The sequence below is a fragment of the Watersipora subatra genome, chromosome 10 (assembly GCF_963576615.1).
Source record: "Watersipora subatra chromosome 10, tzWatSuba1.1, whole genome shotgun sequence".
NCBI lineage: Eukaryota > Metazoa > Bryozoa > Gymnolaemata > Cheilostomatida > Watersiporidae > Watersipora > Watersipora subatra.
The window spans coordinates 47,544,612-47,557,326 of NC_088717.1; positions in this window are offsets into that span (position 1 = coordinate 47,544,612).

A 12,715-nucleotide genomic window follows, 5' to 3' on the forward strand; every position below is an offset into this window, starting at 1 on the left:
TAGACGGTGGAAATGCTGATGATGGCTTATCTTTATTAATGACTACATAATACTCTGGGGAAGAAAAGAAAAATTGGCATGTCTTGTATTTTTAGCTATTTTTTATATTTCAAGAAGTTTTATAAATATGCTAGAATTAAAATAAGATGATGTTCAACTATTCATATGGCAATGTAACAGATCTCTTGTTCTAATATGGAGGCAAGCAATAGTTTTAAATTTCATAGCAATGGTTATTTGAAAAATTAGGTCAAACGGCAAGGCAGCCCTAACAATATTAGTGATAAGATTTGCTTTAACAACAAACTTTTAGGACATCTTAGACAAAATTCTTCAAAAGGCAGCATACCAAAAAATGGCGCTGCTCTGAGAATTCAGTTTCTTAATTACATGGTAACTAAATAAATAGCTACAAGTTGTAATGACAAAATGTCAGATGTGCCATTGACCAATGTTACTGCTCATTCGTAAACATTCACAACAATTGTAAATTACTTCACCAAAAGATTTTCTTCGAGTAAAGTAAAGGTTTATCCTGTCTATCCTTTAAACTTCTCCATAGTTAGCCTTTAACAAAAATGTACCAATAAAAAATATCTATTTCAAAAACAATAAATCAAAGAAACTTTGAGAGGATTTTGCTACATGCTTTGGTAAAACAACTTTTCAATGTTTTCAGAATTGTCTTTCAGAGTTTTCAGAGCTCAGAGAGGTTTTCCAGAGTTTTTTTTGCTGAATTCTGTCTCTGGTTATCATACAAAGACAGCGCTAAAAAATCTTACACAAGCTTGAGGGCACTTTCACTATCTGATCTGCTAGCACAACTAAACCACTTGTTAGGAAGATTATGTGAGGCACAAGCAACTAATTTATTTTTAGCTAGCTATGTGAATAACAGTTGTTTTTATTTTAAGTGGTAAGTTTAAAGTTTAAGACTTGAAGTAGTAAAACAACCCCTTAGTTTTTTTTCTATCATAATATTGTTAAGTCAATGTTTTTATTATTTCTACTACTGGCAGTTCACTCTTTTAGTCATGAAAATAGACATGTATCAATGACACACCTCCATAAGGAACCAAAAATCAATGATGTACGCCACTTTTATTGTTTGCATAGAGATTGACCGAAATTTGATCGATACGATACAATGGTCGTGTTAAATTTCAATAACCATTCTTGTCAAAAATACTGCTGAAAGAGACTTGGTTTTGAAAGGTTGACTCAGTTTGTTTTCAAAATGTCTCTATATCTTCTGAAAACAAAAGAATATAACAGAAAATTTGTGCACATTACAAAAAGTCTTTTATTACAATAACAAAAAGTTTTCTGTAATGCAACTAAAAAACAAAGAAGCAAATTTTTAATATCCACAATTCTTGCAAAGCTTGTGACACAGTTATCACTTTTACATCATCAGTAGAATGAGATATCATGAGTTTGTTTAAAATGGCTGACTAATCAATGTCACAACTGTACTGTTTAGCAAAATTGGCTATTGTCAAATGCATGTTATTACATAACGATATCCGCAAAAACGGTTATTGCAGAGAAAAGACGGGAAGTGGTTATAGGAGATCCCGAAACAATTGTGAACGGCATCATGTGTTTTGATTTGATGGCTGACTGCTCAGGAAACATATTGATTGCTAAACTAGGAGGATTGGATGTCATGGATGCGGAAGGAAAACGGTTGCTTAAATCTTTAGAATTTCAACTGTATGTTTTCACTATTGAAATTTACAAGGAAGTCATCTTGTGCGGTGTACGAGTGTCAACCGAATTAAAAGAAATTGCTACGCTAGATAGAAACTATCAGAGAATAAATCATTGGACAATACCATTGGGAGTACGAGATTTTTCAGCTGTTGATGACAAGATCTTCTTGGCAAGTGAAAATGAAGTTTGTGCTAATATCCGCGTGTATTCTCTAAGTGGTCAGCCCTTATCTCAATTTGACTTGCCCTGGAATGGCTGTGTCGGATGCATAGACAGCGTAGCTCCTTGCTCATTGGTGCTCAGCGATTGTAAAGAAAACAAAGTATACAAAAAATGTGTGACCTCCGGTAAACGACAAACAGATTGGTCAGCCGAGGTCAGAGCGCCTGATTGCCTGTATGTAGATTCTACTGGACTGACCTGGATTCGCTCCAACGATATTGACTGCTTCACAATTCTGAACCGTGATGGTGAGCATAACCAGAACTTTAATAAATATTGTTAGTAGTTTTACTGTTTAATGAGACGTATTTTACTGATAAAATTCTGCACAGAAAACTTATAATGAGCAGCGGTCCACACTTTAATTTGCTTGCTGCACATACTCTTCAAATGTAAGTAAGTTAGGTTCATTTGCAGCCAATATGCTCATGACTAGTGATACATTAGCAAAAGCCAAATATATTTTTCAACCTCATTATACTACAAAGCTTTGATCTTGTAATCTTGAAACCTGCCAAACTGAAAAACTGATATCTCGTTTTACAAAAGAGTGGTCTCAACCTTTAGATCAGTAAACCGACACACTACCAACTAGGCTAATCAGTCGCCTTGCAATTTTGTGGAGTGATCTTTAGTGTCAGAAGATCGACATTCCATGATGCTAACAAATTCCCTCATGAAGGAAGAGATATAAGAACAAACTCATTACTGCTTATTTAATATGCAAAAACAAGCCTGATTTTGTATCAGATTTGTAGATCGTGGCATAGACAAATGTGCCACGATCTACATATCTGATTGAAAACTAGAAAACCCATTTTTGTATGCATTCAAAACAATTGATCTCAATGAACAGGTTAATGAACTTTAGTCGTAAAATAACTTTCTTTGAAAATGAAATATATCCTTCATGCTATAATAGGTTTACTACTAGTGTTTATTTGATGCTTTACGCTATAAAAACTAAATGCATGCTTTATAGCAAATGTCTATATAGACTCTAAGGAACTTACTAGCATGCTTTAGTAGTTGTGTTTAAATTGTTTTTACCTAACCAAGGTTGGTAGGCAGAAGGTTGAGATGCAATTCTTTTTGTAGGATCAAGACATCAGGAGGACATAATGGATGAAAAGTTCAGCAGGTTTGGTGAAGTGAATGATTTGCTGGTGCACAATGATTTTCTCTACATCGCCCATGACGAGGGAGTTACAAGGTTTGCTATAACACACAGATGAAAAAAATGTGTTCCAAGTCAGCATTGCTAGAGAAATCTGCATAATAATTATGTCTGCACTAGACCATAACTCTATTCTGCTTTCCTCTTATAATATATTAGTACAGTTTAATTCTCCATTTTTATTGAACTGCTTATACTCTTTATTTTGAGCTTCTAACAACGTTTAAAAATTTTATACTGATATGTATGGAAATATTTACATTTAAAATAAAAAAATATTTATAATTGCATAAATATTTTCATTGAAGTAGAAGGGTCAAAAGTGTTTTGCCTAAAGCAAATGAACAAATAGAATTACTGGGCCTAATCATAAACTTATCAGTTATTTTGAGAAATTGTGTTTCCTCAATCGCTATGCTTCTATTGTGGGGATGATGCAAATTTGGAATTGTGTGCACGTTGAGTTAAAGTGTCAGAAGTGTTTCAATGGATATTCAGACGTTGGGGATTAATGCAGGTGTTTTAACAAAAAAGAATTCTTCTTCTGAGATCATAGCAGCGTACTTCTGTCTTACATAGCATGTCAAAATAGAATCGGCTAAAAATTGGAAAATGTTTTAAACGTTGTTGTGAGCATTGTTTGCAAGTAGCGTTTCTATATCTTTTGCAAGCATGAAACATTTTAAATAAGTTTGTTAGTAACAAACTTATTTAACTTGCAGGATTTTGCAATTTTCATCTTGTGGACGACTTGCGGATTAACTGCGTCATAGAAACAGTGATTAAGATGTTTCACATAGCAAAGACCTGATTAATTGTGATTGGCGATTGCGGATGATGACAGAATTTTCAGATTTAACTCGTTCATTTCTTTAAGAACTAATATAACAAAATTTTGGTTAAAAAATTAATAATGGAAAGAAGCAAAATTTGGAAACAGCTAGGGTTTAGTGTTGTGCATGATAAAGCATCTTAGAACTTTTAAACTTCTAGAAAGAAACAACTTCAGTGTATGTGTACATTCGCTATGTCTTAACTATGCACAATATAATTATCAGTTTAGACAGAGAAGTAAGCCTAGTAAAGATAATTTAGCAGTGATGAAAGATCAATTAAAAATGTTTGTCAAAAGATGGGAAGGTTTTATTATCCCATGAACAAAACCCATGATTACACCAAAATATATCAACAATATCTTGCCATAAATTTATCTTTGGTATTTCACACAGATTTTACATGCATGTAGATCATTACAAACTGCGCATTTAAACAAAGAGGGCTGCATGATACTTAGCCATCACATTAGAAATACTGTGGTGATGGCGTCTATCTGCGGCAAAGCCGAGCCAAAGCCGAGCCAAGCCAAAGCCGAGCCAAGTCAAACTGAACCAAAACCGATCCGGGCCGAGCCAAGTAGAACAGAGGCTAGGCCTACTCACTATATAAGCATGAACATTCGAGTTAGAGAGCAGAGTTGTTTTGGACCTGCTCATTGCATGTGCTTGACTATTATTGTACTCTTATGAACAAAGCAGAAAATATATGTATAAACCCATGCACCGAGTCTTGTACTAGTAGAGGAAAGTAAGGGTGGCACAAAACCTTTACAATACTATCCCTAAAAGGAAAACTGATGGAATATTGGTTTGGCACAACTGCCCTGTCATGATACAACTGAAAGTACAATTCCACTAATGTAGAGCACTGGTATGTCCAGTTGGGCTTTTACTTAGATTCATGCCAACCATGTTTGTTCATACCATCAGTATAGTGCTTTAGAATTTCTGAAACGGTGGCTGTCAGTATATTTATTGAGAGAGAACAAAGACCTATCTATTGTACTAAGCTAGACTGTTCAATGGTTACGAGTGAGGTAACAGCAATTGGTTTTACAAGACCTAAAACTGCTTTGATTGCCATGAAATTTTAATGAATTCCTACTTTGGTCCAAAACACCTCTTTACAGGGTTTTGCCATTGGCTTCATTGGTGAAGTGTTCCGTTTTGAACTAGGTGTTAGGATGAACATAGATTACTCAGCAACAAAACAAAGGTTTTAGCTCTTAGGTTGTTAAAGACACATCAGCAGTTTTAAGGAAAGACAAGTAGTATCACTCAAGTCATTCCCGACTGATTGAGCATACCTGCTCCTACCAGTAGGTAAATAATTTAAGTTTTGGATTGTGGATGCAATAACTCCAAGTCCTAAAACCGGTGATGTTTTAGCATTGGCATATTAATTAAACAAATATTGAAAACACCTATTTCAGCTGAATGTAGAACAAATTAATAGAATACCAACTTCCCTTTGCAGTTTCACTTTACAACCACACTTGTTGTAAAATGAAACTGCAAATGGAAATTCACATTATTTTCTATAAACTCACACTCACTTCGAGCTATGGAAATTATACTTAACCTTGGATATGCTGATGGTAAACGCAGCTCAAAGACAAAGTCCATCTTGATAAGCAAGTCAAATATGCTGTAATTGATCTATAGCCCTTATCCGCTACTGTGGTGATGGTGAGAATTTAACTTTATTTGCCAAGGATATTACCAGTGATCTGATGAGTGATAAAATGCTATACAAGCAAGATAAACTGCTAAGAGCTTGCTTCACTCTGTAACACAATTCTGTTACTTACAATACATAATATAAGTGACACTAGTATAGTTTAAATATTTTATTTTATTTTGCAGCCTTAAAAATTTCCTGACACTTCATAAAATACCAAAGGAGTCAACACATACACATGCAATAAGCAGATGATAATCTTGAAAGAAGTTGTGTTGATTTCTAGATAAGACTTCCATTTTGATTGAAAAGCGGATAGTAGCTTGATGTAGCATGCAATTAGGATGCCTATGCAACAAACGTAGTATTTGCTATAAAACATAAAGTTACCTTTTATAGACCGGAGAGTTGATTCTATAATACGTGGACAACATTATTTGTAGCTGCTTGTTTAAACGGCATAGGGCGTGCCAAAATGTTAAGCATGCTGGCAAATTCTGAAATAAATAGCACTGCTAGGAGGTTGTACATAATCATCAAGTACTACAAAAATTGTTGCACGCTTGATCCATGCAATTTTTATGCCAAAACAAAAGCATCAGGGTGTTTATACCAGCGTGCTGACAAGCACTTATCTGTGATTGGTCGTAAACTTTGACACCTATTGATTGAATTTTGTCTGATACATCAGCATTTGTAGGTAATTTTTTGCTGGTTCAAATCATCTAAAGTCATATGTTATGTTTGGCTTTAAATAAGGAAGGGAGTTCAGAAGTGATGATAAATGTCCAAAGAAAGTATGAAAATTTTCAAACTCTTTTTAGACAAAGTTTGAAAGTTTCTTTGGTAAGATTCATTATTTCTATGGAGGTATGACAACAAACTATTGTCCAAACAGTCAGAGGATATGTTATATAATCAAATTTTTAACTTTTAGCAGATTTTTCCATCAGAACAGAACAAGGTTCACAAACTACCAAACTGTCTAGCAAGTTGTTAGCGTGGTTAGATTGTTTATTGCAGTTGATATTAAATGTCAAAGGTTTAAAAACCTTAAACTATTTGCTGATCTTCCAAAATTGTTTTTACATCAATTGTTCAAAGAATATTATAGGTTTGCTATGTATAAAGCAAAGTATAATATATGCAGTTAAAGTTCACCGATCTCTAGATATCAGTAGCTAAGTAGAAAGTTAATTAGTGAAAATACCAATTCACTAGAAAAATCTGCTAAGATTTTTGAGAAAAGTAAGCATCATCAATCAGAAAGTTGCTAGGCTTAAATTTCAGCAAACCAAGGCATATTGTCGTCTGGCAAGTCAGAAGGCTGGCAAGCAGTTGCCTCATGTTGATCGATGTGCACTTTTTATGCTAAAAAAGAAGCATGGCGTCTAAACCCGCATGCTGATGAGCCTGCATCTGTACTTGGCCAGAAAATCTGACACCCCCATTGAATTTAATCTGATTTATCAGCTTTTGTAAATCTTTCCTTGCTAATTCCGATTTGTTGAAGTCATATGTTATGTTTGGCTTTAAGTATGTGAAGGGAGTTCACAAATGTTGGTAAGGGAGTAGTCATGCTTTGAAAATCTCTTTTGTAGAAATAATTATTCTTTTGAAGACGTGATGACAAACTGGCATCCAAACATTCAGAGAAGATGTTATATAGCCAAGCTTTGTAAATTATTGTAGATTGTCCTACCAGTACAAAACTAATTTCACAAACTAAAAAACTGTTGAACAGCCTACAATTTACATCGTTGTTAACATTGTTCAAGTGTTTATCACAGTTGATACAAAGCGTCAACAGTTCATGTACCTCAAACTGTTTGATGATCTTGCAAAGTTGTCTCCACATCCCTCCAATATATAATGGCTTATTAATATCGGTCGATCCATTTGTTATAAGAGCCTCTCAACGTTGATAGATTCTATATTGTCCAAAGAGCACTGTGAGTTTGCTATAAAAAGAGCTAGGCATAATTCATGCGGTGAAATTTTACCGCTGTCCAGATATTTCTATGTAAGCTCACAGCTAAATAGTGAAAATTTATATTTGTAAATACATGTATATAAAAAAGATCTGCTAAAATATATTAGTTCAGCGCGTTTTGGTCCTTCAAAGGTTTGCTAAGCTTAATGTTCCGCAAGCCAAGGCACATTGTTGTCTGGCGAGTCAGAAGGCTGGTAAGTAGTTGCCTCATGTTGACAAATTGAATCTTCTACCGGTTGAATGTTACATACTGTTTTATGGCTTGAATGCGATTGGTTAATTGCTTCTTCATTGGAACAGCAACTCTCAGCGTCTTCATTAACCCTGGCTGCCATGTTTGATAACTCACTACAAAAATAAACTCTCAGCCAGTTGATATTAACAAGTTTCTGAGGGCAACAGACCCGCATAGTGTGTTGCAAAACACTAAGTGATTTTAGAGCTACTGCTAGCTAGTTCTTTGTGCAACATGTGTACTTGATGTTGAGGGAGCTGGATTAAGCTAGTAGTCTGTTATCAAAAGTTGCATACTTCTCTCAAATACTAGCTTATCATAAAGGGATGTATGAAAGTAGCTGAACCGGTAGCTCTATGAAAAAAATTTTATATAAAAAATATGCATCTGCCCTCTTACACTTTGTGTCAGCACACAATCAATGAGGTTTCTTTGTATAAACTTGACTTTGAAAGTTCTATTTAATCAATTTTCTCTCACAAGCTAGTACATATATTATATTCTTTTATTAACTATTCTTAAAAAGGTTCTACCAGTACAATCAGTGTAATAGAATTTGGTATCTTGCCTTGGCGCTTTTGTCTCTGTGCTGAACAGCTTAGTTGTCAATTTCTTTTTTCTCTTTTACAGTTTCCGAGTGAAACATATTTAGCAACTTCCTCGTAATATATGTACAACTGTGAAGCATTTACCGCGTTGGTTGTCTATTTCCCCCCTCCCCCGCCAGAATTGAACAGCTTGGGATAAGGAACAGATAGATTATGTGTGTTGTTTACATAAGCAGTATACAACTCAAACAGTGATAGACCATATCTTTGAGACATATCAGTCTCTAATGCCCTAATTCTGTATCTGCATAGCCATGATACTGGTTGGTGTTAATCAATTTAAGGTATCTATTTTTCCCACTACAATTGATCAGTTTGCTGATAAAGAACACATGGCTTATCCGTGTTGTTTATGTAACTAGCCTAATAGTTAACTCCCATAGTGGCAGACCTTATCTTTAAGACACCTACCGCTGATGCTTTAGTTCTTTATTTGCATAGTCTTAATACAGGTTGGTGTAAATCATCTCAAGGTAGTCATCTGAAAATTAGATAAGCAATTTAACGTTGTATATTTAAAAATGAGCTCAAAAATCACGATAACAACGCTGGCTTGTGATAAAATCACGCTTTTTTAAGCTCATTTTTCTTGGCGTTCAGCCTATTAAACATCCTGTAACAAGCTATGAGCAATTTTAAGTAGTTTATCTACCTTTCATAACAGACTGAGCAGATTTTGATGGCTTAATTTAGAAAACAGCTGTTTTTAAAACACCCATCTCTATCATTCTAAATCGGACTAAACATCCCTAAGATCTGTTGCTTAAAAGCTAGCGAACGTCACATATTTATGAGCGGAGCTTGTTGTGCTGATTGTGCTGTTTTTCGAGACCAATATTAGAATGCTGTAAACAAGTCTTCACTCCTTTAAAAGTTAGTGGATCAACCTTTACTTTGAGTACAAAATCGGAATCAGTGTGACTGCTTTACCTAATGAATACAATAAAAGTTGTACGTGGCAGTCATGGTTTAAGGCTAACTGTATTCCGCCACTCAAACAATGCGTGACAGCTCTCAACTGCTGTTATTAGATATCTAATTGTTGACTTTTGAGACTCTTACCAGCGAGAATGACATTATCCCGTCAGAGCGCCACGCTGAGATAAAGGCTGGACTAGTAAATACTTTTATGCTGTTTGTCAACACTGACCTCGGGCAGTACTTGATCCTTAGCAAATGATTGAACAAATATTCTACGCAACGGGCTCACTCTTCTTTTCACTCGGGAGCTTTGTAATCATCAAGTGCTACCTGACATGGAAACGGTTGTATAATAAAATGGAACCGACAATTTCACTACTGGAGACTCAGGCTAAAACATCAGTCGACTACCGACAGAAACTAGTCTCAAGACTGAGGAAGATCTCGGCAAAATGCCAGATGAAGATGTTAAAAAACTATATCTCAAACACGAGCAAAGCGTAGTCGATGCCGCTAAGGATCAAGTGACCAAGTGGTTTGCCAAAATCTGGACAAAATCTGTGTGTCGGCTACTACCTGTAGATAATGAAGCTGAGCTAGAATCCAACTTGAGCAAAGACATTTTTGTCGAGGCATTCCTCAAAAAATACTTTGCACCGTTTTACTACGACTATGGAATGTACTTGGCCCCTCTTTCGGTATTGGCTACTACTGCCACCCATGTTGACTATACACGAGTAGGAAATTCTCTAGAAATAAATGACAGCGGTCAAGAAGAACCCCAAGAGGATGATGCCAATCCAGACTCCTCTAGAACCTCTGAGCGACATTAGCGATGAGCTCTCTGCACACATTAGCGATGAGCTCTCTGCAAAAACCCAGAAAACTGAACACGCGTGGACAACCGTCGGTCTCGGTATAGCTCTACTGTTGATAGGTTGGCAATGGTACACAAAGCCAGAGCCAAAACCGGAGCCAGAGCCAAAACCGGAGCCAGAGCCAAAACCGGAGCCTATTCCAAAATCCATCTCGCCGAAAAAGAGAATATTCTAGTATAATAAATGGCGCAGATGAACAACACTCTCAAGGATATTGGTAATGTGCTGTACCAAGGCGCTTTGTTAGCTACAGGGTTAGTAGTCACTAAAAAGTGGTTAAGAAACTGTGTTTCAAGGATAGACCTATCGAAATGAAAGTCAAAAGTCTCGCGATGCCGTCCGCAGAAATTGCAATGGCTAGCTTTGATCTAAAGAAACTACAAGACGCCGGACTGCCCGCAAATATATTTAAATAAAAATTTTATACTCTCGAGTATAAAATTTTGGGGAGGTTTATTGTTCAGCTTCTTTTGTTGCGCGAGGCATACGCTGAAGCAGCTGCTGAGTTAGCTCTTCTTTAGCCTCCGCTCTTATTTTGTCAATGTCAAAAGACTCGAGCTCGCGACGTACGGCATTGTATTCATTCACAATGTCCTCAAACTCCGCGTCATTAATAAAGTTATCATCCAGCACGCGCGAGATCTTTTTGTTTAGCACGGATATGCCAGTACACAGAATGGCATGCTTCTTGGCATGCTTGACCTTTTTCTTGGCGCAGTGCTTCGCTATGGGTGTCAGTACCGCAGCCATCAGACCTGACGCAACACCTAGACCCGTTAGTACCACACCAATGGGCAGCCCTACTATAGTAAGGGATGTAGCGATACCAGCTGTCGATTCCACGGCGGCCAGTGACGATAGAGTTATTTGAGCATTCTGTAGACCACTTACCGCCTTGCTGTATTTCTTGTAATAACCATTCCGATTGTCTCTCAGAACCTGCAGCTCATTGCGAATGTCGCGCACTCTGTTGTACCGCTCAAAACCTCCATCCGGAGGCGCTGTCAGCAGTTTGGGATATAATTTTTCCGTCATTTATTGTATATCTAATCCCTCCGTATCGGGTGGTACAATTTGCAGCTGCTCCGCAGTAAATGTTCGGTCATCAATGCCTTAGAGCGTGTACACGGATGGTTGATTCTCAGCTGAATGAATCTCATCTATGGTGTATACGTCTACTGACCAAATGGCATCAGTGGCTCTGTACCGCGTGTCATTGTGCTCTTCTCCGGGTTTGAACAAATACCGCACCAATGAGTCTATCGGCAAGTCTTCAGTGACCTCGTCTTCAGTGACCAGTGACCTTGTGATTTCTTTTGGATACTCCAGTGGTGACCTATTATATATACATTTAATAGCCTCAACCGCATCAGCCGCTGTTTTCTTTTTGAGTGGCTCCACCTCTTTGTACCTAGAAGCGATGTCCACCGCTGTGAGCGCGTACTTGTACCCCTTGTCAGTGGGAAGGCTCAGCAGATCAATTTGGTGAGTATGGTTTGGTTTGTCTTGGCTGTAGTGGGGAAATTTTATACGCTTTGGCTTTGCCTTGTAAATCTGGTAGATGGGTTGATGGTCAAGCCAGTTTTGAATCTGACTTCATTTCAACCCGGGGATCTTTTCATGCAGCTTCCTAGCAGCTGTCTTCCCACGCTGATAGCCAGACGGCGAATAATATAGTTTCTTTAGCTTGTCCATTTATTTCACGTTGACGGATTTTATTTTATGTCGACGGATTTTAAAATTGGTTGACGGATTATTTTTTATGTCGACGGATTTTATTTTATGTCGACGGATTTTAAAATCGGTTGACAGATTTTGCAAAATCGGTTGACGGATTATTTTTTATGTCGACGGATTTTGTTTTATGTCAACGGATTTTAAAATCGGTTGACGGATTTTATAGAAAAGCTTTAAAGATCCTTTTTAAAGTCAACAGACTTTAAAAATGATTGTCAGTCGTACTATTTTTCTTAGTAAAAATGTTTTAAATTCAAATTTACTCTAGCCATTCTACGCAGTGATATGAGTGCCCACTACCATCAGTTTTCTTTACAAGCCCGCAGTAGACAAACTCCCTATCTGGTAGAGCACTATCAGCTGCATATTCTGGCATATACACTTTGTATTCTTCCTCAGTATCCATATTAATTACACTGACTATATATGTGCCAAACCTTGTTGGTTTTGATTCTTTGCTTAAACACATATGCGGTATCTCCTTTGGTATTTCACTAATCTTGCGCACCATAGCGTGTGAAGCTCCGTATGTTTTTCCTCTGATTGTAATTGGCATTGTTATTTATTATACAGTTTTCTTTAAGCCTACATCAAACTGAGCACTGCATACGCCTGTCATATCACAAAATCATTCAAGCGCTATATACTTGCAAGTGCTATGCGCAGGAAGGATATTCACTTTGCGCATCTAAACAGATTTTTGTTACTAGG